The sequence below is a fragment of the Delphinapterus leucas genome, chromosome 17 (genome assembly GCF_059928025.1).
Source record: "Delphinapterus leucas isolate spDelLeu-1000000601 "Yukka" chromosome 17, BTC_Dleu_Yukka2, whole genome shotgun sequence".
Classification (NCBI taxonomy): domain Eukaryota; kingdom Metazoa; phylum Chordata; class Mammalia; order Artiodactyla; family Monodontidae; genus Delphinapterus; species Delphinapterus leucas.
In genome coordinates this window covers 48,533,494-48,561,393 of record NC_143145.1, presented here as the reverse complement: position 1 = coordinate 48,561,393, position 27,900 = coordinate 48,533,494, and the positions used below count along the sequence as shown (strand labels likewise).

The 27,900-nt window shown below is 36.9% G+C and overlaps 1 protein-coding gene and 1 long non-coding RNA gene across 10 annotated transcripts in view; one reads left to right on the top strand and one right to left on the bottom strand.

Annotated features, from left to right (window-relative positions):
* Positions 1 to 6,557: 6,557 nt before the first annotated feature.
* Positions 6,558 to 17,765, bottom strand: LOC149746971 (uncharacterized). The gene is made up of 3 exons (XR_016388259.1): positions 16,933 to 17,765; positions 15,087 to 15,168; positions 6,558 to 6,826 (listed from the first exon to the last, which is right to left on the bottom strand). It is a non-coding gene; the product is annotated as an uncharacterized LOC149746971 (long non-coding RNA).
* Positions 13,141 to 27,900, top strand: part of LOC149746970 (DPEP2 neighbor protein-like) — a 32,347-nt gene continuing 17,587 nt past the window's right edge. Inside the window, exons 1-6 of one of the 9 annotated variants that reach the window (XR_016388255.1) lie at positions 16,584 to 17,880; positions 18,092 to 18,138; positions 19,073 to 19,260; positions 21,562 to 21,727; positions 26,249 to 26,435; positions 27,014 to 27,129. The gene's annotated coding sequence lies outside the window, so the exon portion shown is untranslated. Of the gene's footprint in view, positions 18,139 to 19,072; positions 19,261 to 21,561; positions 21,728 to 26,248; positions 26,436 to 27,013; positions 27,130 to 27,900 lie in introns of all 9 variants that reach the window. The other 8 variants (XR_016388254.1, XM_089898564.1, XR_016388257.1 and 5 more) reach the window with 8 other exon arrangements.

Here is a 27,900-nt window from a genome sequence, read left to right as displayed (position 1 = left end):
TGAAAAATGCCATTGGTAGTGTGATAGGGATTGCACTGAAGCTGTAGATTAATTTGGGTAGTATACTACTACCCACAATGTTGATTTTCACAATGTTGATTCTTCCAATCCAAGAACATGGTATATCTCGCCATCTGTTTGTATCGCCTGTGATTTCTTTCATCATTGTCTTATAGTTTTCTGCATACAGGTCTTTTGTCTCCTTATGTAAGTTTATTCCTAGGTATTTTATTCTTTTTGTTGCAATGGTAATTGGGAGTGTTTCCTTAATTTCTCTTTCAGATTTGTCATCATTACTTGATAGAAATGGAAGAGCTTTCTGGGCATTAATTTTGTATCTTGCTACGTTACCAAATACAATGATTAGCTCTACTAGTTTTCTGGTAGCATCTTTAGGATTCTTTATGTATAGTATCATGTCATCTACAAACACTGACAGTTTTACTTGTTCTTTTCCAATTTGGATTCCTTTTATTTCTTTTTCTTCTCTGATGGCTGTGGCCTTTCAAATTGTTCTGAAAAAAAGAGGATACTAGTTCCACTGAAAGGTACACAGGTTTTCATTGTACATTTCTTTCAATTTTCTATTTGAATTTATTATAGAATGTTGGAAGAAATGAAAAGTAAGAACTGTCTAAATGTAACTTTCTTGATTTGGACATATTTTAACCAGGCCACAGAATGGCATAAACCTGGTGTCTTAAGTAAATTAGTTTTTTAAATGAAATATTTTGCAAGTATTATTTGTGTTTTGTGAAAGGAAGATGGTAGATATATGTTTTAAGAACTTATCACAGAAAGGTGCTCAGAAATTGTATGTAATCATACCAAGATAGAATGGTAAAATAAGCCAAGCATTTCTAGATATATCCAGGTAAATCCATATAATTTGAATAGTATATTTTCCCTTGCTCCTTCAAATGATTTGGGAAGTATAAATTTTCCTATATATCAGTGCCATATTTTATTTGATAGTTTATTTTTAATTTGCAGGAATCATGCATCTCATGCTAAGCCATATTTGCATAGATATCAGTTGAAAATAATTTTCTGAATTATTTTTATAAATTGACTTTTATTGAATTCTCTTATATTAAATATAGTAACTAAATAAAACTTTTGGGGCAATATGATCTAAATAAATAATGTCCACTAGAGATCGCCAACTTAGAATACTGTTTTGTTATTCACAATATTGATCTGAATCAAACTGTCATCACTAGGTGATTGCTGTCATCACTGGGGATTTAATGTTACATGACTAGAACAACACTTGTGAAATTGGCAGTGTGATACTGTGCTGTTTTAAAATTGAAGTATAGTTGATTTACAATGTTGTGTTAGTTACAGGTGTACAGCAAAGTGATATATTGTGTGTATATATATATATATGTATGTATGTATATGTATATATATTCTTTTTCAGATTCTTTTCCATTATAGGTTATTCTGATATATAGTTCCTAGAGATTATCATACTAAGTGAAGTAAGCCAGATGTAGAAAGACAAATATCATATATCATTTATATATGTGGAATCTAAAAAAATGATACAAATTAAAGTATTTACAAAACAGAAATAGACTCACAGACATAGAAGACAAACTTATGGTTACCAACTGTGATATTGTGCTTTTGCTTTACACTGTCTGTTGGAGACAACTCTCCATGGGTGGCTCACATTTCTGCATGTTTTGCAAACAAATACTGTCAACCCTTGAATAACACAAGGGTTGGGGCCCTAACCCCCTAGCAGTTGAAACTCTGCATATAAGTTATAGCCAGCCAACTTACAGTCTGCCCTCTGTATCTGTAATTCTACAACTGTGGATTCTCCCAAGTGTGGATCATGTAGTATTATGTTATTTATTATTGAAAAAACTCAGTGTATAAGTGGACCCTAGCAGTCCAAACCTGTGTTGTAATTAACTGTCCTTTGTTAACAAACTGTATTTTCAAGGATTTTGGTATACCTTGATAGAGAGAAATAGTGTCTCCTGCTGGAGCAAAACCAGGCATGCTTAGGTTATTCTGCAATTGGTTAAAGAGAACGTCTTCCTCCAGAGCAAAGGGCAGCATTCTTTCTGCCCATTCAAATATAGTCAGGTTCGGTCAGCTCAGAGTTCCTCTCCTGCACTAAAGCTACTGCATGGGCAGGCATTCATCTGACCTCATTCACACCACCCCTGTGGAACTTGGGGGCAAGGGGAAATTACACAAACATGCCATAAAATTAGAAATGCTTAACTTACTTTTAACATTACATAAAGGAAATTTAATAGTGTTTCATCTGGGCTGATATAAATGTGCTAGCAATATAGATCCATCTTAATATTGAAATAGATATACATTATGTATTATTTTTTTAAAGATTAGGCTAGAAAACTTATTCTAAAATGATTCCAGACTAGATAATGAAGATCAACCTGCATTTTGTCATCCATACACTTATCGTGCACAGTCAAAGTTGTATTATAAGTAGATGGAACCATGATTGACAGGTGTTTTCACAGGTATCTAATACAAATTAAATAAATTCCTTTCTTTACATTTATAGTACAACTCTCCACATTCATATATATCTATAACCACACCCTCATCTCATTTATATAGCCTCTTATTCACATCAGATGAGTTTCTGAAATCCAGCTCCATTCCTTGCCACTGCCTTGATTTAGGCCTTCCTCTTCCTTTGGCTGGCTTTCCACCATCAACCTCTATGCAATTTGAACAATCTTCTATACCATTTTCATAATTATCATCTAAAAATTGTAGTATTCATAGCACTTTTCTTTTTTACATATGAGTCGTTTCTAATATTTAAGTTTGACTGAGGTCCAGTCTTTCTTTCCAGTTTCTCTATGGCTACCAGACACTTTCTTAATATCTTATCTTACATGTGATACATTCTGTGAAAAATTTACCACTCCTGTGCACAGAAGCAGTTGCCCCATCAGCAATGTTCCCCTTGTACTTTAGTCTTAGTCCATTCCATCCTTAATGCTGTAAAATTCCATGGGCATTTCCGAGTTGGTCTCCAGACTAAGGGTGGTGCCTGGATACCAGCATTTTGGTAATGGTGGTTTCATCTGGAAATGGAATGAGGTCATCTGTGGGTCAAAGGACACTCTGTTTCTTTTTTTAAAAAGTGAATGTAGTAGCATATTTTGCCAGTACCAGTGAAAATAATAATTTTTAATATCCAAAGCATCTCATGTAAATCTTCTAAAGTAGGGGGTTTAACTCAATCCACAGGTTTCCTGGTAACCAAGAAGGAGAAAAACATTGAACCCAGAGGACACCAATAAGAGATGTACCAAGAGCAGACCTGATGAGACTATTCTAAGACCACATCCTTGAATGTGCCTGCTGCTCATCTATCCCCTAAAACATTCTGAAATTAATTTTTAGGAAATATCTAACCTAGACAAAACTACAACTTAGAAAAGAATCAACACTTATGCAGTTTGTACTATGTTCCAAATACTATTGTAAGTCTTGACTTATATTGACTCATTTAATTGTCACAATATACCTATGAAACAGTTACTACTAACAGATGAAGAAGCCACAGAGTAACCTGTCCAAGGTCACAAAAGAAGGGGCAGAGAAGAGATTTGAACTCAGATAATTTGCTTCCAAAGTAAACAACTTAGTCTCGAAACTAACCTGTTACAAGTTAGAATAAACATTGCTGAAAACAATGTTAGGGTAAGGGGGAAGAATCTTTAGAAAACGGAGCAAAATGAAATAGAAAATAAAGCAAAGGTAACAGCATCATTTCCTTGGCAAATTTAGACATTAGCATTTAGATGTATCTTATTCTTCACAAAATATTCCATCGCATGTGTGACTCATGACTAATATAATCAGTCATCTATTGATGGACACATAGTTTGGGTACTTTCATAAATACTCTATCAAATAAATTGCTGGGTGAATGGGTATAAACATTTAAAACCATAGACACATTAAAAATCTTACCTTTAAAAATGACAGAATTTATACATTATAAACAGTAAGCAAAGTCTCTTTTCCCACTCTTTATCAAGAATGGGCATCATTAACCTTCATTCTTTGTCAATAGGATGTGTGAATAATTATTTCTAATGTCTTATATCTTAAGAATTAAATCGATGCAGAGAAAGCTTTCGACAAAATTCAACACCCATTTATGACAAAAGCCCTGCAGGAAGTAGGCATAGAGGGAACATTCCTCAACATAATGAAGGCCGTTTATGACAAACCCACAGCCAACAGTGTGCTCAATGGTGAAAAACTGAAACCATTTCCACTAAGATCAGGAACAAGACAAAGGTGCCCACTTTCACCACTCTTATTCAACATAGTTTTGGAAGTTTTAGCCACAGCAATCAGAGAAGAAAAAGAAAGAAAAGGAATCCAAATCGGAAAAGAAGAAGTAAAGCTGTCACTGTTTGCAGATGACTATACATAGAGAATGCTAAGGATGCTACCAGAAAACTACTAGAGCTATGGTACAGTAGCAGGATACAAAATTAATGCACAGAAATCTCTGGCATTCCTATACACTAATGATGAAAAATCTGAAAGTGAAATCAAGAAAACACTCCCATTTACCATTGCAACAAAAAGAATAAAATATCTAGGTATAAACCTACCTAAGGAGACAAAAGACCTGTATGCAGAAAATTATAAGACACTGATGAAAGAAATTAAACACGATACAAAGAGATGGAGAGATATACCATGTTCTTGGATTGGAAGAATCAACATTGTGAAAATGACTCTACTACCCAAAGCAATCTACAGATTGAATGCAATCCCTATCAAACTACCACTGGCATTTTTCACAGAACTAGAACAAAACATTTCACAATTTGTATGGAAACACAAAAGACCCCGAATAGCCAAAGCAATCTTGAGAATGAAAAACGGAGCTGGAGGAATCAGGCTACCTGAGTTCAGACTCTACTACAAAGCTACAGTAATCAAGACAGTATGGTACTGGCACAAAAACAGAAAGATAGATCAATGGAACAAGATAGAAAGCCCAGAGATAAACCCACGCACACATGGTCACCTTATCTTTGATAAAGGAGGCAGGAATGTACAGTGGGGAAAGGACAGCCTCTTCAATAAGTGGTGCTGGGAAAACTGGACAGGTACATGTCAAAGTATGAGATTAGATCACTCCCTAACACCATACACAGAAATAAGCGCAAAATGGATTAAAGTCGTAAACCTAAGGCCAGAAACTATCAAACTCTTAGAGGAAAACATAGGCACAACACTCTATGACATAAATCACAGCAAGATCCCTTTTGAGCCACCTCCTAGAGAAATGGAAATAAAAACAAAAATAAACAAATGGGACCTAATGAAACTTCAAAGCTTTTCCACAGCAAAGGAAACCATAAACAAGACCAAAAGACAACCCTCAGAATGGGAGAAAATATTTGCAAATGAAGCAACTGACAAAGGATTAATTTCCAAAATTTACAAGCAGCTCATGCAGCTCAATAACAAAAAAACAAACAACCCAATCCAAAAATGGGCAGAAAACCTAAATAGACATTTCTCCAAAGAGTATATACAGACTGCCAACAAACACATGAAAGAATGCTCAATATCATTAATCATTAGAGAAATGCAAGTCAAAACTACAATGAGATATCATCTCACACTGGTCAGAATCTACAAACAATGCTGGAGTCGGTGTGGAGAAAAGGGAACCCACTTGCACTGTTGGTGGGAATGTAAATTGATACAGCCACTATGGAGGACAGTATGGAGGTTCCTTAAAAAACTACAAATAGAACTACCATATGACACAGCAATCCCACTACTGGGCATATACCTTGAGAAAACCATAATTCAAAGAGTCATGTACCAAAATGTTCATTGCAGCTCTATTTACAATAGCCAGGACATGGAAGCAACCTAAGTGTCCATCAGCAGATGAATGCATAAAGGAGATGTGGCACATATATACAATGGAATATTACTCAGCCATAAAAAGAAACGAAACTGAGTTATTTGTAGTGAGATGGATGGACCTAGAGTCTGTCACACAGAGTGAAGTAAGTCAGAAAGAGAAAAACAAATACCATATGGTAGCACATATATATGGAGTCTAAGAAAAATAAAAAAAGGTCATGAAGAACCTAGGGGCCAGACGGGAATAAAGACACAGACCTACTAGAGAATGGACTTGAGGATATGGGGAGGGGAAGGGTAAGCTGTGACAAAGTGAGAGAGTGGCATGGACATATATACACTACCAAACGTAAAATAGATAGGTGGTGGGAAGCAGCCGCATAGCACAGGGAGATCAGCTTGGTGCTCTGTGACCACCTAGAGGCGGGGTATAGGGAGGGTGGGAGGGAGGGCGATGCCAGAAGGAAGAGATATGGGAACATATGTATATGTATAACTGATTCACTTTGTTAAAAAACAGAAACTAACACACCATTGTAAAGCAATTATACTCCAATAAAGACGTTAAAAAAAAAAGAATTAAGAGGTTTATTAATTATGTATTCCTGTGTAACAAATAGTCCAAAAACTTTAGCAGCTTAGAACAACAGACATTTATTATCTCACAGTTTCTATGGAAACAGATATAGGAAAACAGGTGCAAGTTAGCTGGGAGTGTCAAAGCCTCAGGCTCCGGCTCTCAGGCAGGGTGCCATCAAAATATTGGCAGGGCCTACAGTCATCTCAAAGCTCAACTGGGGGAGAGTCCCCTTCCAAGATTGCTCATGTTGTTGCTGTCAGGTCTTGTTTCTTTGTCACATAGGGCTCTCCACTGGCTCCCTGAATGTCCTCATGACATGGCAGCAGTCTAAGGTGTCGAAGCCAGAGAAAGGAAGATACAGTCCTTTATTATTTAATCATGAACGTAACATCCATCATTTTTGCTTTTTCTATTTGTTGGAAACTGTCACCAGATCCAGACCACATTTAAGAGAAGGATAATACACGAGGATAAGGATCATTAGGAGCCACCTCAGGAACTGTGTATCTATGAGGGATATAGAACAACTTTTTCTATGTATTTGACTTGGAGTGTGTGTCCCCTAAAAACTCTTGAAAATGTTTATATTTTCAAATTTATCTTTTATGTTGTCTGAAGTTATTACTGTACTCAGGTCTTCCCCATTCTTAGAGTACTTTCAAAAAATTAAACCCTAGGAAGATTTCTTATGCTATTTTTATGGATTATTTTTGTATTTAAGTATTTTAGCCATTTGAGCAATTTGGAAGTTACAAAGAATGAGGTATGGATTTTGCTTTATTTTATCCAAATAGTGAGCTATTTGTCTCAAAAATATGTATTTTTACATATAATAATTCAGCTTCCCTTTCCCGGATTTGAAATGCACAATGGCAGAATTTTACCCCATTCTACTCAAAATAAATAGATTGCTCCTCAAATCCTTGTGATTTCTTATAAAATTTTCTTTTATAATCTTGTGATTATAAAATAGGTATAACCTGTGAGAACAAACCTTGTTCTGAAAAAAATCATCTAACTCTTCATATCACAGAATCATTGTTCTAACTCTTAATATATATATATATGTGTGTGTGTGTGTGTGTGTGTGTATATATATATAGTTTATGCCATCATGTATCATGACTTAAACTCTTAAGGACTTAGTTATATGATCCATGTAGGTGTAAACTTTGTATCTACTATATGAAGCAGTATTTTGAAACCATCAGCAATCACTTGATTTTGGGACTGTGAGTATATACTCCATAGTCAAAATTAGAAATTAATATTTTCTTATGACAATTAAAATTACGTGTGTAGATTCTTACTGCTACTCACTCAAGACCTAGGACTGCGGAGGAGCTGATCTATCAGGTTTTCTTGCTAGCTATCTGTTGCCAGTTACATACTTAATAATTGAGAACATAATTCACTTCTTTCAGTTTCTCAAAATCCTCCTCTATACAACCTCCCTTTGAGCTGAAAACTTTCCATTCAGTAAAGTGGGTTACTTTTGTCTATAGGAACATGGTGGGTTAATGATGGCATAACAGCTCTCATAGTTTCTTGGAAAGTCTTGCATCTACTGCCACCCTCTGAAGTGGCAGGGTACGCAATACCTATTGCATTGTTCTCAGCTTCTTATGAAAATCTAAAACTTAAAGAGTTCTGTTTCTTATTCAGTTAAACTAGTTGTCTGTATGATTCTTATTGTTGTTATAGTTACCTTGTTATATTTACCTTGCTTTCTGGCTATCAATACTTATGTCATTTCATCTGACTATTACCTCCTTGAGATCATACTATATTTCATAAGTTTTGTATGCTCTGCAGGGCTTAGCACAGTGCCTTGCACAAGACAGATAATGAAAATATGTTTTGAATGAAGTAAATCATAATGCACTGGTTGGTGTATTTTGTGTGTGACTGAAAAAAAATTTTTTTATAGTAAGCATACATGATGTTTGGCTGATGCCATACATTTTCACTTAATTCATTGTCTATTTTAACTGAAAATATTTTGTTAGAATATAAGGGAGTTTAAACTTTTATTTGGAAAGAGACGTAATTTCTTTGTAGCTGAAAACTTCAAAGGTTTGCTAGTGGTAGATTATCCTTGCCCGATATAATTATCCTATGTAGTTAGAGACTATACTATAAGACATTACCATACAAAAGTTCCTTGACCGTAAGGCTGTTTTCTTTCTTCACACATTTTCTCTCCCATGAAGTAAGGTTGTGATACACATAAAGTTAATATTTGAGAAATGACTACATTGTAGAGCTTCATTGGTGGTGACATTGGTCAATCACATGAAATTTATTAGAATTCTAGATGAACTCAATGTCATCAAATTCCAGTTCAATCTAACACTGACTTCCAAAACTGTGCCCTTCTCTCAAATTTCATGACCACATCCATAGTGCTGCATTATAATATTTCAGCATGTGGACAAGTGCAGAAATCATGCATACAGTGCTCACTTGTTATAAAAATTCAGAAAATAAATCTAAATACCAATAAAAGGAGAAAATAAAATCAACTATAACTTGATCATTTAGAGATGACATTTTAGTGTTTCCATCTAGATGTGTTTATTTGCATATAATATGAGTCTGTCATATAGATATTCAATTTTTCATTGAATGTGTCATGAACATTATTTTATGTCAACCATGTACCGTGAACATTGTGTACTAAATATGCTTTTTAGAAATCAAATTCAGTGGCTTCATTAGAGTGGAGAGTAGCGTATTTATTTTACCAATCCCTGATTTTTGACAATTTAAGCTCTTTCCAAATATTTATTATTATAAAAATTCTCACAATAAAAATTCATGTGCCTAGGTACTTACACACATACACTATTATGATATTCCTGATGTACAATATTGCTGTATTTCTTTCAATTACTGTATTTGTTTATATTAAACCCCACTTTTCCTGACTCTACCATTTCAGTCTCCACATATCATCAGAGTAATCATTTCACAATGACATTTATATGCCATGCCTCAGTTTAATCGTCTTCAGTGGGTCCCCATTGCCAGCCTGCATATCTAAAAGATCAAAGCATCCTCCTAGCCTTTGAATTCTGCCTCTTCCCAATTAGGATCTCTTGATTTTTACCTGTAGGCTTAGTTCTTCTCCAAATTCCCGGAGCAAATCCTGGTGATTTTATACTTAAAGGCATACATTCCTCAAAAAATTCTATTAAAATTCAGAACCTTCTCCCAATGACAAAACAAAAAATGTAGATAACTCCACGATGAAGCAGAATTTGGGTCTCACTTAGTCATAAATTCAAACTGTCATTTCAAATAGACATGATTTGGCTGATGTGAGCATTTCACAAAATAAGTGGTAAGAAACAGTTTTGTAAAGACAGTAGTACACAGAGGAAGCGTTTAATGTTATCTTTTACATGTGAAAGCAGAAACTAAGGTTCAGAAGAATAAACTTACTTTTCATCCTGCTTAGCTACGCAGTCTCTTTCTATGGAAAGCAGTAAATATTTATTATAGGTTAAAGGCAATGAAAATAATGGACCTGTAGCTGGCAGCCATGCCAGGTAGTTCTTGGCACTGACAACATTTACCATATAAGCAATGACTGTCAAATTTAAAGAGCAAACACATTTTCCAGGAAAAATCATTTAATATTCATTTGCCAAGCACAGGGTATATTCAATTTGAGGGTTAACACTTAAAAAATACAGACACGAGGCAGAAAATATTGATTTTAAAAGAAGAAAAGGGGGAGGACATTTAAAAATCCATTTAAAATTAAAACTTTTCACAGAATCTCTAAAGTGGATCTAATAAATCCTGTGTCTCATATAAGAAACAGGCTTATTTCTGCTGTCTCAGATCATTTTGCAGACCCTTCGTTTAAGTCATGGCAGCTTAGCCAGTCTGGCAAAGACTGAAGGAGAAGGAAAATGTTATTTATAGGCTTCTTATAGGATATGAATTGCTCTTATTTCTTCATAAAAATTCTATTTAAAAAAATTTTTATTACTGTATTTATGTAGCCCACCATACAAGGGGCTCAAAAATACCACCACTCCACACACACATACACACCCACCAAAGTGAATTGGTATGAAACGGGGCCCATAATTTGTGAAAGAAAGGATCTGGCCTCAGCTTGGATCCAATTAGGATTAAATCCCACTCACTACCACCTGGAAATAAGAAAGCAATGAGAAGAGATGAAATGAAAGTAATGAAAGTAATTAGAGAGAGACAGAGACAGAGAGAGAGGGACAGAGACAGAGAGAGGGAAAGAAGAAGGTGAGGGGAGAAAGAGAGAGAGAGAGACTCTCAAGCTACAAAAATAGAAGCCATTGCCAGTCTAGTAATACCTGGATAAAGACAGTTAATAGACATTATCATAGGAATTCATCAAACTAGACACATAATGAAAAATCTTTAAAAATGTACTAGAAACAAATACAGACTAGGTGGAAGTCAATTTTATAATTACACAAAATTCTATCCCTATAATGGATAGAACACTATGGTATAAACAGAATTTAAATCAAAACTAATATTTCTGAATACTAGCTTGAAGAAAACATTACATATATTATACTTTTTAATTCTCAGAGATTAAATTTTATTTTCACTCACTCCTCACATTCAATTAAGCACAAAATCCTGTTGATTTTACCCGCATAACATCACTAGAGTATTCCCTTTCACTCCATTCCTTCTACCATATTTCCACTTCAGGGTTCTATCATCTCTCATTCAGAATATTAAAATATCTTCTGAGTGGAACTCCTTATCTCCTGTCTTGAGCACTCCTAACACATTCTCTACATTGAAGCTAGAGAAATCTTCCTAAAACTTTGTATGTTTTCATGTAATATTCCTCCTTAAAATTTGTCGGTAGCATCTTTTTACCTTCAGGATGAAAAACATCATCTATCCTATGGCATCCATGTCCTTTCACAACCCAGGCTTTGATTACCCTGTCAGCCTCATTCCTCACGCCCATCTCAGATTCACTGCCCATGTGCCATCTCTGCCAAGTCATCTGCAGTTCCCTCAAAACCGTCAGCTCTTTCTCCTCTGAACACTTGCTTATTCCATGCTTTCTGACAGCAGTTATTTACCTCAACATTTTGCCTGGGTAGCTCCTGATTATCACTTTGGCTAACCTTAGGTTTCTTCTCCACTAGGAAGCCTTGCATAATGATTTCTAGTTCAGATTTGTTATTTCCTTTAGAGAGTTCCATAATATTATCATGTCCAATCTCTCATAATACTTAGTAAAAGTGTTACAGTGATTTCACTTGAGGTCATGGACATACTGAATGATCAGGAATGAAGAAAGTACCAAACACTGAAAGATGTTTGAAAAGTACTCACAAAGGGAACATGCCAGATAAAGGCAGTATCTGCCTATATATTATAACCTGCCCTAAGCATTGCCGTGGTGACTAACATAACAGTGTAGGTGGGAGATTTTGAGGCTTTAGGACAAGTTAGTGGAATAAGAGTCAAGACAGGAAGAAACAGTAAACAATGTAAAACAAGGAGAATAAAGAAGTCATACAACTGTGAATTAAAGAATGAAGTAGGAGCTAGAAGAAAACTCCAACAGATCCGCTTTGGTGAAAAACAGGCTTGTTGTTTTCTTTGCAAGATTATGTAATCTACACAGTGGCCTTTCATGCACCACTCTTGGGAAAATAAGCTACTTTTTCACATTTTAATGAATGGAGTCATTTGTTTTTCATACCTCTCCTATTCTGATCTTCCAAAGGTCATAGAGTCTTCATCAAATATTTTAAACTATAAATATCTAACAAATTAAAATAGAAATGTTATAGGAAATAAAAAATCTTTAATAGGAATCTTGCTTATACTAGCTAATGAAAGCAGCATACAGACTGAAGTATTACCAAACAATGAATCCCATCAAACTGCTAATGGAAAGCCTTATAGCAAAATAATAAAAATGGTTTTTGAATGTGGTGTATGGCTACCAGTGGCATCATGCTAATCAAAGCTCATATATGCCCACAGCTCTCCACAATTTCGTACAAACTCTTACCCTAATTTTGTTTCTCAGTCTTCCCTTACATATTTGTTTTCACTTACATCTATTTACTCTCTCATGAGCAGAATCTGAGTTGTCCAGTATTGATGCCTTTGTTTACACAGTTGTTTCCGCATAGAGTGCTATCTTTATCTCTCTACACATCTCCAAATGGTACTTGTATTCAAGGTCTAATTTAAATCTTACTTCTTTCATAGATAATTTCTTGGCCAATGTCTATTGAAATGCTATCTCTTAGCTCTGAATTATATTAGGATTTATCTTTTCATTTAGTGTCCTGCATTAACGATAACCAAACAAAAATGAGATTAAGTCTTTCACATTACTTGTAAACTGAGTCTAAAGGCACACTAAATGGCTAATTTAAGAATATTTTAGCAATCATAGTATTATTATATTGCTTACCTAGATAATTCTGAAAAGAAAATCATTCATGGATGCACATATTCTGTTATATAGTTTTATAATGAACAAATTATTTTTAAAATATTCCCTTAAAGCAGTGAGCTGATTGCTCTGTGTGGAGCAGATGCCCTGTCATTCCTTAGTCAATCTCTTGAAATGAGTTTTTCCTACTCTAAACTATGGTGGACTTATCATCTCTTATTTACTCGTTTATATTAGCTATAACTGTGCAAACATGAGATTGTAAATTGAGTCTAAAGACATCTCCAAACAAATGGTTCAAAAATATTTTTTAGTAACAGTAGTATTATCAGAATAAGTATTACTTCTTGAAAAGATTCTATGAAAGGAATACCTTCAAGCTTTATGCATTCTGTGAACATTCATGTCATTACTTGACTATTTTAAAGGAATTTTCCCAAAGCACTGTTATGTATACTTTACGAAATTAAGTCTTATGGACCCCTGCTTGCTCCCTAGCCCTGCTGAGGCCCTCTGCCTCAGTGGGGAAGGTTCTTTCTCCCTTTGAGTTCATGCAGCCAAAATAAAACCGAGGCTGAGATTGAAGCAGCTTTATTCAATGGTCAGAGAATGGAGAAGTAGAAACTTAGTTCACGAATCAACTTCTCACCTTAATGGTGAGAGGGATATGCTTTTAAGGAATAAGGACGATGAGGGTAGGAGTGAGACTAATGACGGTGAGGCACGTGCATTGGTTTTCTGGGAAAGAAGCAGGGCTTCCCTGGAAATGGGGTACCATCCCTTTTCTGTCCTTTTTTGCTTTGTGACATCCGGTCATAGTCACCTGTAGGTGTGTCATATAGTATACTATATAGTAAAATCAGCATAAAATGAGACTCAGGGTCTGCTGGAGGTCAGATTCGTAGCCATTTTGGTTTCAGCTGATTCTAACCAGTTTTTGTTTTTCTCTACCTATAACTTCCTTTGTGTCCAGACCCTGTGACTTAAAGATATATGTTAGTTCCTGTTCAAAGGAGGGATTGGTGAGTTTTGAGCAAGGGTCTGGTGGCAACTCTGGTAATACATAGAGCAGAGGCTCTTTCTCTAAATATTAGCCAATTGACTGGTAAATTTAATAAGGGTAAGCACTAAATTGAAAGGTAAAAGGCCACTTATGCCTCATCACAATAGAAGGGATTTGGGTGTAAAAAGTATTAAAACAAAGTTGTCCTTAGTACCCCTAGCAATTCACTGAATCCCAGACCTGAAAGTGGTGGTTATTCTCCATTATGTGTGAAGTGTTCCAGTTGGTTTTACTGGAAGAAAGCTGAAAATTTAGAGTTTGCTCTGAACAATAAGCAAACAATAAGCAAAATAAACCAAAAAAATCTTAGTCATCTATGTTTTGAATAGGTAATATACTTATATGTTTCAAAATTCAAGAATTACAAGAATGCATAAAGAGTTTCTCTTCTTCTCCCTGCTCTTCAGCCACTTAATATCCCAACTGTGAGGCAACCAATTATACCAGTTTGTGAGACCTGTTTTAATTAAATTTATATTTCCTAAGCTGAAACAGGTCTGTATTTGCCTCATGAAATGTAGGTCAACAAGACAGTTATTGAGTAGCACCTTTGCCGGGAAGGCTCCTGGATACTCTGAGAAAGAATTATAGAGAGGGCATGCTAGGGGATATCTTAGTGATACTTAATATACTAATTCCTCCTCCCATTAAGAGTATGATGCATTCTTCCTTCTCTTGTGATCCTATTCTGTGTTGGCCACTTTACTACAGTTGGTTTCATTATCCCTACTTTATATATGAGAACACTAAGCCTCACATAAATTAATAGTTTCTAATGGTCATGCCAACAATAAGTGGCAGATTTGGAGTCAGATTTGAATTGCAATTGTGGGACTCTAAAGCCTTTGTTTTTTCCACTCACTGCTTAATCAGAGAAGGAAAATTCTTGAAGTCAGATTTCAGGAAGAATGAATGGGAAAACAGAGAAAGCCAAAACAGTTTAAAAATAGGTTTTTTTATTAAAAAAATTAAAATGTAAAACAGCTTTTATAGACATATTACCTAAATTACCCATAGCAAATTTCAGTTACAAAACAGTTACACTGTTTACACAAGGTATTTGAACAACCTATCAGACTCACCTACTCATAAGGCGTTGGGAGATTGTTGGGGAAGGTCCTCTCATGGGCAGAAGTCAGGTTACAGAGAATAATTCACCAATCACTAAAATAAGAACATGTTACAGCACATAAACTTATTTTTCTTTTGTGATCTCAAAGACCAATGCAAACATTATCCACACCAGAGCCCAAGAAGTACCTGTATCTGTTATTCCCACTTCATAAGTGAGGACATAAGACACCCTGTGAGTCAACTGCATAGCCCAGTCCTATGCTCAGACTACATAAATACCGCTAATGTTAACATTCTAGGAAACAAGTGGGAGAAAAATGTGATGCAGTAATGCCAGAGTGTTGCACTGTTCCTTATGGCTTCTTTGACGGCAGAATTAATTTCCTACCCGATTTAGTGAAGAATTTTAGATTATGAAATTGTTAATGAGCACGAAAGGGAGCTCCCTTCATTTCTTGGTCCCAAATGGCACAAAACTTAGATAAATTAAAATCTTGAGAAGCAGCATCCAAAATGGGAGGATCAATCTCCTTTAAAATACCTAAGGAATCCATCAGTGCTAGATTTCCATATATTTTAATAGTTGATTCTAAAATACATCTACCCTCTCTAATCAACCACCACCCTTCAAAGTTGACTAGATACACATAATTTCCCAGTAATTGCTCCACAGAATTCAAGACCCAGGGTAAATAGACCCTGTATATCACTAAATCAGGATTATGGTACACAAAAAGCGGGAACAATTTCTAGAGGTGTCTCAAACTTACTGTGAGATCTAGCCCATCCAAGCCTGATCGCAAGAGAGCAAGTAAAAGCCACAGGCAGATGAAAGTCAATACCATTAGCAGGGCTGAAGCTGAGGAATTTATCTGCTGTTGGATACTGACGGCCTCTGGCTAATCAGGCATCTAGCATGATGTATTTTCACTTTAGGTAGAGGGGGAGGAGAGGAGAATGTTGTAATCATGGATGTTAACTCACTAAGAATTGAATGCAGGGCCTAGTTAAATTCCTATTGGAAGGAAAATACACAAGGCTAGTGACTAGACTCACTGATTAATATATATGGTTGAAAGGTTTTTCTGGAAACAGGAACTAATCTAGCCTTCCCTTGAAATCTGGACATTGCACTAAACTTGTTCCAGGATGGGAGAGACATTCAAAAGTTTTGGTCGTTTAACAGCTTTCTGATTTCCGTTTATTGTTAGCAAAGATAATACAAGTTTCCTCTAGAGACAGGTTTCCCTCCCTGTGACGGTAAGAGGAGAAACTAAATTGAGTTTGATATCTAAACTTTCATGCCTACATGTGTAAACCAAAAACAACAAAAAGCCCAAACCAAAACGTCCCAGACTCTACAGCAGTGCTGTTCAATAAAAATATAATGTGAACCACATATACAATTTGAAATTTTCTAATAGCCACTTAAAAAAAAAAAGTAATAGCCACCTGTGGCTAAGAGCCTACCTATTGGGCAGTGCAGCACTAGAATTCGACTTCAAAAAAAAAAAGGGAAAAACAAAGCAAACAGAACCCAATTTCAATAAAGAGGACGTTTAGAGTTGGGCTGTGATCGCTGATTTTTGGTGTCTGGAGAAAGGAGGCCCAGGAGTAAGAAACAAAGGAGAGGGCAGTGAAAAGAAGCGTGATTGCTGCATCTCCAGAGAAGCCTGCTCTCCCCACCATGTTAGCCCAAGCGTTGAACGGCTGCCTAGAGGTGACGAGGTGTGCGGCCGATCCTAAAGGGTCACCGTCGCTTGGGCTTCAAAGCCCGCTTGCCCGGGATTAGAGCCAGTGGGGTGGGGAACGCAGATTTCGGGGCTCCGCGGTGGAGCCGCCAGGGCGCCCTACCTGTCGAGCAGCGGGGTGTGAATGTGCAGGTGTTTCACGGCCACCTGAACGCGCCAGTCTGCGTGGCGGGCAGAAGACACGATGCCGGACGCGCCGCGGCTCAGGTAGCGCAAGTCGGCGAGCTTGTGGTACGGGAGGGTGAGCAGGACGCTGCAGATGGCCTCCTCGTTCATGGTAGCGGGTGGCGCGGGCACTCAGGCAGCCGGTCGATTCCGGAAGTGCCCGCCGCTCCCCCGGCTCCACCCCCTGCGCGAGCCGCGTCGGCAGGCCCTACAGCCTGCCGGACATGAGGTCACGAGGCCGTCCATTCTCCGCGCAGCCCACGCCAAGCCGCTGCTTATCCGGAGCCGGAGCGGACTCTTCTCTTCTAGAGACTGGTCAACTCTGCGGCGGCGGGGCGCACAGCGGAGAAGCTTCCTCTCTCCGACCTGGCCCTCCCAGTTGCTGCCTGCCACCGGAGCCCGCCTGTCGGAGCTCCACCATCCCCAGACTTCTCAGGCGACGTCAGCGGCGGATGCCGAGGCGGGGATGAGGGCCACTGGCCCGCGATCCTCCCAGCAAGGCTCCGGCCTCGGCCTGAGGCCCGAGATCTCTGCCTTGTGGCGCCCAGATGACGTGTGCCACACCGGCGGGGCTCGGGCGGGGGCTTGGGAGTGGGGAAGTGAGGCAGGGGCGCTCAATTTGTCTTCTCTCCACCCAACCCACTAGGTTGGAAAGGTTTTCTTTTGGGGAAATTTCCTCTTCGCAGCTCCACACCCAGTCAGCGGACCCTCCCACCCAGGAGGAATCGCCTCTGGTCCCATCGGCGCGTCTTCGGGAGTCACCAAACACCAGATAGAGGTAGTGGGGTGGGTGTGGCAGCTGCCGTTTCCTGACTCCAAGCCTGCGCGGAAAGCCCTTTGAGGACGTGCAGTGGTGACTTACTAGGGCTCCGCACTTCTCAGCCCGGTGAGTCAGGTAGGGGTGTAGATTCACTTGCTTATCTGGACTCCAATCTAACCTCACTTCCAACTACTTTAGTCGTGTGGGGGTGGCTGATAAGCCCTGTCAGAGTTTAATCCTGTCTAAACGTTCAGATGTTTAGTTCCTGTTGGGTGCTTCTCTACTAGGGACCTATTTTTCTGACTTTTTTTTTCTCTCCTGACGTCCATAATTACAGACAGAGATTGAAAAGTAACCTTGAGAGAGTCCTTCCCTTGATTCCAGGTAAGCCTGCAAACATTACTTTCTTATAGATCTGGGAAGAATGCGGTGTTTAATGCCAATCAAAAAAGACTGCAAAGATCTTTTTACCTTAAACAAACACTTTTCTACACCAGAAATGATTATTTTGCAAAGTGTGGTGCAAATATTATACACAATACCAAGTCCATGCTAGGCATTTAATGAATTCTAAAGCAAAAGTAATAGGGAATGCCTGACTTCAATCAGGGATTTCTGCCTACAGAAAATCAGTGCTTCCTGTATTTTTGTATTGCCTGAAATGAGAGTAGCAGTGTTACATTTTACAATAAATGGAAGCTGTAATGAAAGAGTGTGTTTTAAAATTTGATAATTTAAAATAAAATACTTAGCTCTAAAGATATGGTCTGATAATCTGTGGTTCATTCCTTAATAAGCTTTTTGCTACAAAAAGTGCTCAGAAAACTTTTCCCATTCATTCATTCATGCAGTCAGTTTACAAACTAAGAATTCTAGAGAAAGAGAACAAAAATTAAGAAGGGAGGAAATGATCAAAATAATAATTCAAGAATTTCTTCCAGGACCAAAAGACAAAGATGTTCATAGTTAAAGGACCCACCAGCTACCCACAGTGAATGAAGAAGGACCTATGTTAAAGCACGCCATTAAAAAGATCAGAACACGAAGAGTAGAGAGGATTTTAAAAGTTTTTAGAGGGAAGAAGCAGGAATAAACGGATGGGAATTAGAATGGCATTGGGTTTCTCAACAATAACTTTTATGCTAAAACACTACAGTGAAATTTCAAGTTTTGTAAGACAATAACTTCCAACCTAGAATCCTGTAGTCAAACTATCCATCAAGTGTAAGAGTAGAATAAAAACATTTTCACATATACAAGGATGAAAACATTTATTTTCCATCCATCCATCCACCTTTTTTTTTTTCTTTTTTTTTAGGGCAAGTTACTAGAGGATGTGCTCCAACAAAACATGAGAGCAAGATAAGAAAGAGAAAGACATGGGATCCAGAAAAAAGGACCAGGAGAATGTGAAGGGAAATGCCAGGGTGAAAGATATGTGGCAGAATTAGAGAGCAATCGTTTTCACCGGAGAAGGAAGATGGCAGACTCCAAGAAGAAAGACTGGTTAGTGTAATTGAATTTATATAGATTACTAATTTTGAGTATTTGGGTAGTTATATTGATAGATGTTTGATAGATCTAATGAAATACGTGATAAAATTCGAGAGAGAACTTAAAAAATATAAGCAAGTAAAAAACGGAAGCAATTATTAATTCCATGAAAACTAAAAATTAGGCAAGAATGGAAACAGCGTTTCTCCAACTGTTGTGTGGTGAAAATTCTAAGACTTTTTAGAGCTTCTGAAATACTCGTGTATTATAAACCTCGAAGGAGAGAACATGCAGCATAGAGCACTCTGAAATTTATGTATATTTTTAATTACATTACTTTAAAATTTTTAAAAATTAGTATTCACATGGTTCAGAATTTAAAAGTGTAACAGACAGATAATTCAATAGAAAATTAGGCAAAAGACCTAGATACTTCACACAAGGGTATATCTAAATAGCAAATAGTACATGAATGTGAAAAGGTGCTCGACATCATCAGTCATTAGAGAACTACAAGTTAAAACCACAGTGCAATATCACTACACAAATACAAGAATAACTAAAATTAAAAGGACAGAATATAGCAAGTGTGGGTGAGGTTTTGTAACAATTGGAGCTCTTGTACATTGCTGGTGGGAGTGTCAATTGGTACAATCAATTTTGCAAACTGTATGGCAGTAGTATTAAAATTGCAGTTATGAGGATCCTCAGCAATTCCTTGCCTAGGTATATGGACATGCATATGCATGTATTAGAAAGTTCATAGTAGTGCTATTTATAATAGCTTCAAACTGGAAATTACCCAAATATCCATACATAGTAGAATGAGTAAATGATTTGTGGCCCATTTACACAGTGGAATACTAAACAGCAATGATATTGAGCAGTGTACAATATGATGAATTGCACAAATACAATACTGGATGAAAAAGCCAGACACAGAAGAGTATACATTTTATGAGTCAATTCCTATTAAGTACAAAAGTAAGCAAAACTAGCCTATGCTTTTAGAAATCAGGATAATGTCTGCTCTTGTAGAGTGGTCATAGTGAGTAGAAGGGACAGGATGAGGCCTCTGGGGTGATAGAAATATTCTGTTTCTTGATCTAGGACCTAGACTCTTGGTGCCAGTTACATGGGTATGTTCAGTTATGAAAATTCTTTGAGGCTACACAATGTGCACTTTTCTGTGTATATATATGTTATACTTCAATAAAAGGTTAATAGGTTTAAATACAAAAATAATATATGTGGGTGTATATTATGTCTCTTACTTTTATTTAATTAGTATTACAGTATATACCTGTTCACCTTGCTTGTCTTTCACTTAGTAATCTATTTCGGATATCTTTCCATACAAATGCATATAAAGCTTTCTCATCTTTTTTTTGTAAATGATGGATATGCCATAATTTACCCCTCATTGGTGGACACTTAGCTTGTTTCCACATATTTACTATTACAAATTATGCTGCAATAAGTAATCATATATGTCATTTCATACATGTGCAAGTGTATCCATATATATGCCCTAGAAGCTGAACTGCTGGACAAAAGAGTTATGTTCGTTTGTAATTTTGGTTTGTATTGTTGAATTGACCTTCACTGAGGTTGTTCCAGTTTTCTTTTTCTGCAGACAAATGAGAGTGCTGTTTCTCCACACACCTTCTTGCATTTCTTTTCGAGATAGATAGTATAATGTTGATCTGCTGATTCCTGTATTTCAGTGCTTTTAAAGTCATTTAAATGCTAAGATTCTTTTTATTGCAGACCTTCTAAATATCTGGCTTCAATTTGCTTATCACAACATCAAACCTTTAGCTTTCATGATAGTTTCACCATTATAGAGCTAAAACTATGTATTCTTAGTGATATGTACATTGTTTAATTAATGCCCATAATGAATGGCTAATGACAGAAAACCTAAATAATACTAATGCTAAACTACATCAACTAAATGAGAAACAAAAAACATGAGAATAATTATGCAAATTAGGCTTAAAAACAAGCCTCACACCTATATGTTGAATTCATCTATTCAAAATTCTGTAGAATCATATTAAGTCATATTTTCCATTTACTGAGAATAAAGGTTATTTATATCTGCATGTGCTATTTTAGGGACATGGTAGCTTGAAATGGCATGCTTGAAATCTCTCATAGTCTGTTTTTTTGTTTTGCTTGTTTTTTTAACTTCAATGCCTTTTATTCCTGTAAGTTCTTTATATTTATTTATTTTTCTAATTTTTTTAAAAATTAATTTTTATTGGACTATAGTTGCTTTACAATGTTGTGTTAATTTCTGCTGTACAGCAAAGTGAATCAGCTATATGTATACATATAATGTCCATGGACAGAGGAATGGATAAAGAAGGTGTGGTATATATATGCAATGGAATATTATTCAGCCATAAAAAGGAATGAAATTGGGTCATTTGTAGAGACGTGGATGGAGCCAGAGACTATCATAAAGAGTGAAGTAAGTCGGAAAGAGAAAAACAAATATCATATACTAACGTTTATATGTGGAATCTAGAAAAATTGTATAGATGATCTTATTTGCAAAGCAGAAATAGAGACACAGACGTAGAGAACAAACGTATGAACACCAAGGCAGGAAGTGGGGGGGTGGGTGGGATGAATTGGGAGATTGGGATTGACAGATATACACTATTGCTACTATGTATAAACTAGGTAACTAATGAGAACCTACTGTATATAGCTCAAGGAACTCTACTCAATGCTCTGTGGTGACCTAAATGGGAAGGAAATCCAAAAAAAGAGGGGATATATCTCATAGTCTTTAAAATTAGAAACAAGACAGAAAAGTTGAAAAATAAACCCCTTAAAAAAGTACAAATGCAAGAATTAAAAACATCTCATATTCTAATTTTTTCTATTTTTTGGTCTAAAAGCATCTGGTAACCATTGGGGGAAAATGGGTGAAGGATATGTGGGACCACTCTGTATTATTTTTACAACTTCCTGTGAGTCTATTATTATCTCCAAATAAAAAGTTTTAAAAAGTTGTACCTGGGTGTATTACAACAAAGAGCCACAAGAATTATAAAAAGGTATGTAAAGGAGAAGTAAGGCTTCCTGATTCTTCAGATCTCCAGTTCACCTCCCCTAAGACAGCAAATAAACTTAACAAATATTATGTGCCATAATGCTAGGTGCTGGAAATACAGGGATAACAAAAGACACATGGTCTCTGTCCTTAAAATGCTTTTAGTGTTCTAAGGGAGATAGAACCTAAGCATACAATTACAGTAGAGTGTGATAAATGTTCTGGTAGGGAAGTCCAGGGCACACTCAGAAATTAGGAGAAAGAAGCCTGCATGGTAATTTAATGAAGAGAGGTAAGGCAAACTGCCCAAAGTCATAGAGTTTTTAAACTACAGAGACATGATTCCTGCACAAATCTATTTGAATTAAAGCTCATATTCTTTCTGGGAACTGCTTGCTGTGTCACTAGGGTATTACATTTTCAGTTTCACTTTATATGATGTCTCAGGAGAGGAATTTAGTAGCAAGAGGGAATTTCCCAGCTACAAAAAGACAGTGATGGACAAAAATTTATTATTAATGGACATTTCATGGGAAATTCCATTTTCTTTTGACATTTTAATTGGCAGGTTTCCAAGAGTGTGGAAAGGTATGTTACCAGTAGCTCAGTCTGCATTTAAAAATTTTAGCTCCTGAATTAAGCAGGATATTTTGCTTTTTCAAATGTCTTCAGAACTCAAAATCATTTTCTCCAGCTGTCACTCCTAGCTTGTAAGCAAAATATACTAAGATATATTTTTTAGGCAATACACACACACACACACACACACACACACACACACAGACAAAGCCACACTTTTTTTTTTTTTTTTTCTGCTTTAGGCAGTGGCTATATGAAAGAGATTATAAGTTCAGCACCCTTTTTAGTATCCTTTTTTGGGCAAGTATAGACCAAGTTGTAGAAGAAGGCAGAGCTTTTCTTATTGTAGTAGCCAATATAGTGTAGGTCAGGAGTCCCCAACCCCCGGGCCGCAGACTGGTACCGGTGTGCAGCCTGTTAGGAACTAGGCCGCACATCAGGCGGTGAGCGGCTGGCAAGCGAGAGGAACTTCATCTGCAGCTCCCCATCGCTCCCCATCGCTCGCCATCCGCCCCACCCAGTCCGGGGAAAAATTGTGTTTCACAAAACCGGTCCCTGGTGCCAAAAAGGTTGGGGACCACTGGTCTAGGTCATAACAGCGCCGGCTGGTGCAATTTGGAATCGGAAACATGACTGAAGCAGGGGTCCAATGTCAGCAGCTGAACAGGTTGCCAGAGAGAACTCTAAGGTTTATTGGGAACTAAGGAACACTCAGGAAGCTTCTTTGACTTAATTTTTATAATTGTAAAAAGGAATAGAAATGTCTGCCCTGCCAGGGAAACCTTGTTGCACAACTCCTGCCAAGGACACTGTTCACACTGGGGAGGTGCCATTCACGTGGAATACGTTATGAATGGGCCCCCTAGAGTTGTGCGATGTGGAGGCCCTATAGCCTACCTGTCTCCCAGGATTGTTCTGAGAGACTCAAGTTTTACAATGAATATAAAAGAACTTTATAAGTTATAAACCTGTCAATCTATGTAAATAATAATAATAATAGTTATTTTCCTGGCCAGCTCTGCCCTTCAAGCAAAACATTCTTATCTAGTTTAAGAAAGAGAAAAGCAGCCCTTATTAGCTGGGAGCTGGCCTGGCACTCCCAATGAATCTGTGGCATTCTCCTGTTCAATATAAACACTTTCATAGAACATCAACGTCAGACAGGACTATTTTGTCACTGTAGTGGAGCAAGAAAAAATAAGACCACTTCATTATCATGTTTGAACAGACAGAGGTAAAAACATTGTTCAAACCACAAAAATGAGCAAACATTGCCCTTTCCTGGCTAATAATAAGTGCCTGCTTCTTCTTTACCAATTATAGCTTTATCTCAATTTCATTATTCTCACTGTCTAGATATAAATTATTGAGATACCTGATCAGAGAATCACTCCTGCTTCCAGACAGCATCCAATGCAGGGAAGATACCCGTTTCCTTGAATGCTCCACAGAATCACCTACAAGAAGTCCAAATCCTATGATAAATTATTTCTAACATCCTCTTACTGAGATGTCCTGATTCTTCATGGTACACATAACTCCTGCTTGCAATGAGTCAGTAAACCCAGATTTATAGAACTGCAGATGTGTTCCTGGTGGTCTTTGGATAGAGGACATTGGCAGATTCATAGAGCAGTTATTATGAATGCTCTATGGAGCCCTCACTGTCTGCATTTCAGTTAAAGAACTGGCTCCTCTAACTTCTCTAGGGACTTAGCTATGGTGTAGGTTCTTTTTCATAGCCCAGAACTCCTGAGGAAGAGATTCTGGTTGGCCATAATATCCCCCTTCAAGTCCTTTGTGGATTATGGGGATATGGACATGAGGTACTGAATTTCTAAAACAGCAACAACAACAACAATATCGACAACAGCAATAATAACTAAGACTTATAGGTTAAGAATCCGCCTGCAAATGCAGGGGGCACGGGTTCAAGCCCTGGTGCGGGAAGATCCCATATGCTGTGGAGCAACTAAGCTCGTGCACTACAACTACTGAGCCAGCTCTCTAGAGCCTGCAAGCCACAACTACTGAGCCCACGTGCCACAACTACTGCAGCCCACGTGCCTAGAGCCTGTGCTCCACAGCAAAGAGAAACCACTGCAATGAGAAGCCCACACACCACAACAAAGAGTAGTGCCTGCTCGCCGCAACTAGAGAAAGACCGCGCACAGCAACGAAGACACAATGCAGCCAATAAATAAATAAATTTATTAATTTTTTAAAAAAACAACCTAACACTTATATAATGCTTGCTACATGTCAGGGACTCTTCTAAGCAATTTCCATAGAGTCACTCACTTAGGACACCAACACTGTGCAATAGATGCTCTTATGACTCTAACTTCGCAGATGTAGAAACTGAGGCACAGAGATGTTAATTACTTGTGTAAGGTCCCACAGCTATTCAGAGGCATAGCCAGCAATTGAACAAAGGAAATTATGTTGCTGTATTCTGAATCAGTTCAGCTGTTCTCATGAAGTAATAGAGTACTGAGAGATGGAGTGTGAATGATTTGGCACCACTCAACACACTTTTATATGAAGAGTTATTTTATACGTGAGCAAGGATATCTTTTAAAGGAGTTCAGTCTAGCAATCTTAAAGTGTTGATGTGTCTCTTTAATAATAGTGTCTGTTAGGAATCATTTAAACTTTATGGAAGTAACTCCATTGGCTATAATTTGCTTTTTCTTTTACATATGAACATTTTAATTCGGCATTTATTGACTGTCTATGATGAGAATGGCTCTTTGGTATGTAGTATGGGACAAAAGCTCTACATTGCTATCTACAGAATAAATAAGCTCTACACTGCTGTCTACAAAAGTGATGACTAAAGTCTTTATATACATCATGATGATTTAAGTCTTTATATACATCATTTTTATCGTTTAGAAATCTTCCTTATTATAATAACAACTTGGAATTGGAATATAATTGGCATTAACTGATCTGATGCTAGCAGAAAAATATGGGGCTTCGGCACCCAATAGAGTTAAAAGTCTCCTTCTTCATTAATCTATGTGCATGACCTCTTTGGTATTTTGTAATCTCAGTGAGTCTCATTTCCTTCAACTATTAAATAGTGAAAATAATACTTTTCTTAAGGGTGTTAGGAGAATTAAATAGGATAATGTGCATAAGATTATACCCAATAAGTATTAGTTTTCTTTCTCAAAGTAAAATATTTGGGCCTTGCTAATTTTAGTCTAAGTGAGAATTATCAACTTTATGATTGTCAAGGCTGGGTTATGAATAGTGAAAAATGACTTAAAAACTGTGTAGCCATGCTGTTGTTTCAAATGTGATCTCTATGCAGACATGGACCGTATCTGTTTTGTTCAACAGTGCCTAGGACAATGAAAGTGACAATAATACACCTACTATCACCTTAGACTGTGGAAGGATGTTATGGTCAGTAGAAGACTGCAATTCTTGGGTGAAAAGCATGCAGAATTCTCTAGTGTGCTCATTTCAAGTTTTTGTGTTTTCACAGTTACACGTTCATGTTTAAAAATCATTATAGTTCACAAAGGTAAATAGTAATAATAATATTATGACATCTATTATGACAAAAGTACAGGATTTTAAAAAATCTTTGCAGCCAATATTCTGATAACTCTCTGAGTCTAAACTGTATCTCTAAACTCTTAGACTGTAGTCTAAGTAGAAGTAATATATTCTTTCACCTATTTAGAAAATTAAAGTATTATTAAAGAAACCACGTACAACTGAATATGTTGGATGGAAGATATTTGATTTCAAGCATAATTAGGTATTAACTTAAGTTTATTCCTTTTAGTAGATTTAGTGAAAACTTAGTCATCTGATTGAATGAATATATCAATCTTCTTTAAAAACTTATTATGAAATAGATGAAAGAAGTATTAAAATTGAAATACTAACTTCTCACACATAAAAATGTTTTACATTCTACCAAATACAGTATCATTAAGACAAGCTTGTGTTGTAATTATTATCTCTATTGAGATATGATGGGGCTAATAAATGATATTATAAAGACAGGAAGATTCCAAAAAGAAAGGGAAGAAAAAAGATAAGCTACTATGTTACCAAACCTACAAGTCAGGTAAGATACTTCTCTTCCCCTAGGAAGGAGTACTGGCCTGATGAAGGAAGGGGAGTGGATGGTACAGCGAGAGCCTGGGTACGTTATTCCAGTGAAAGAACTCCTCCTGGAAGAAAATACGTGGAATGAGGGGATGGTGGTAAGTGTTCTCCCCAACAATTCCCATTTTAAAGATGGGGAAACTAAGTCTAAGAGTAGATTGACTAGCTTCAAGTATTACAAGTAAAAGGTGATAGAACTGGGAGTAAACCAGATGGTTTATTTCAGGTTTATCAGAGGGCCCTTATTAATGAGGTACACGATATAGTATCCTAGAATCACAGTAAAACCAGGACCTATACATGTAAAAGTTAGAGCCGCATATCATAAATTTGCAGCTTTCTTTATATTTGCTTTGTGATGAGGTAATGAACTTATTAGAATAAAAGCATTGTATATATTTTTATTTAGTGAGTACTCAAATGGTGCATACATCTGAATTAAATGCCTGAAATATCTCAGTTATTAAGAAGCTATCATTGGAAACGTAGCAGAGTGTACATATGTTTATGCACGCAAACATTTAACAGAAACACAGTAAAAAGGTTCAATTATATTCATGCTGAAGTATGGAAGTTACCAGAGAGTTAGTGAACGAGGAATTTAATCACTATTATTTTGTAGAGTGTAAATGATTGAGAAAAACTTACAGAAAGAGGTGATCTGAAGGTCAGTTCAAAGGAGAGAATCATTTTTCGTTGTTTCCAGAGAGTTTTTGGTACATTTTAGAGAGGGCTACAAAATCCAAGAATGAGAACCACGTCCCACCAGGACAACTGGTGGGTCTGCATGTTGCAAAGAAGCAATAGCATGGTGAATGAAGTCTGTACCTCACTACACTCTGGGCAATAAAATGTTTTAAGAGTCAGGT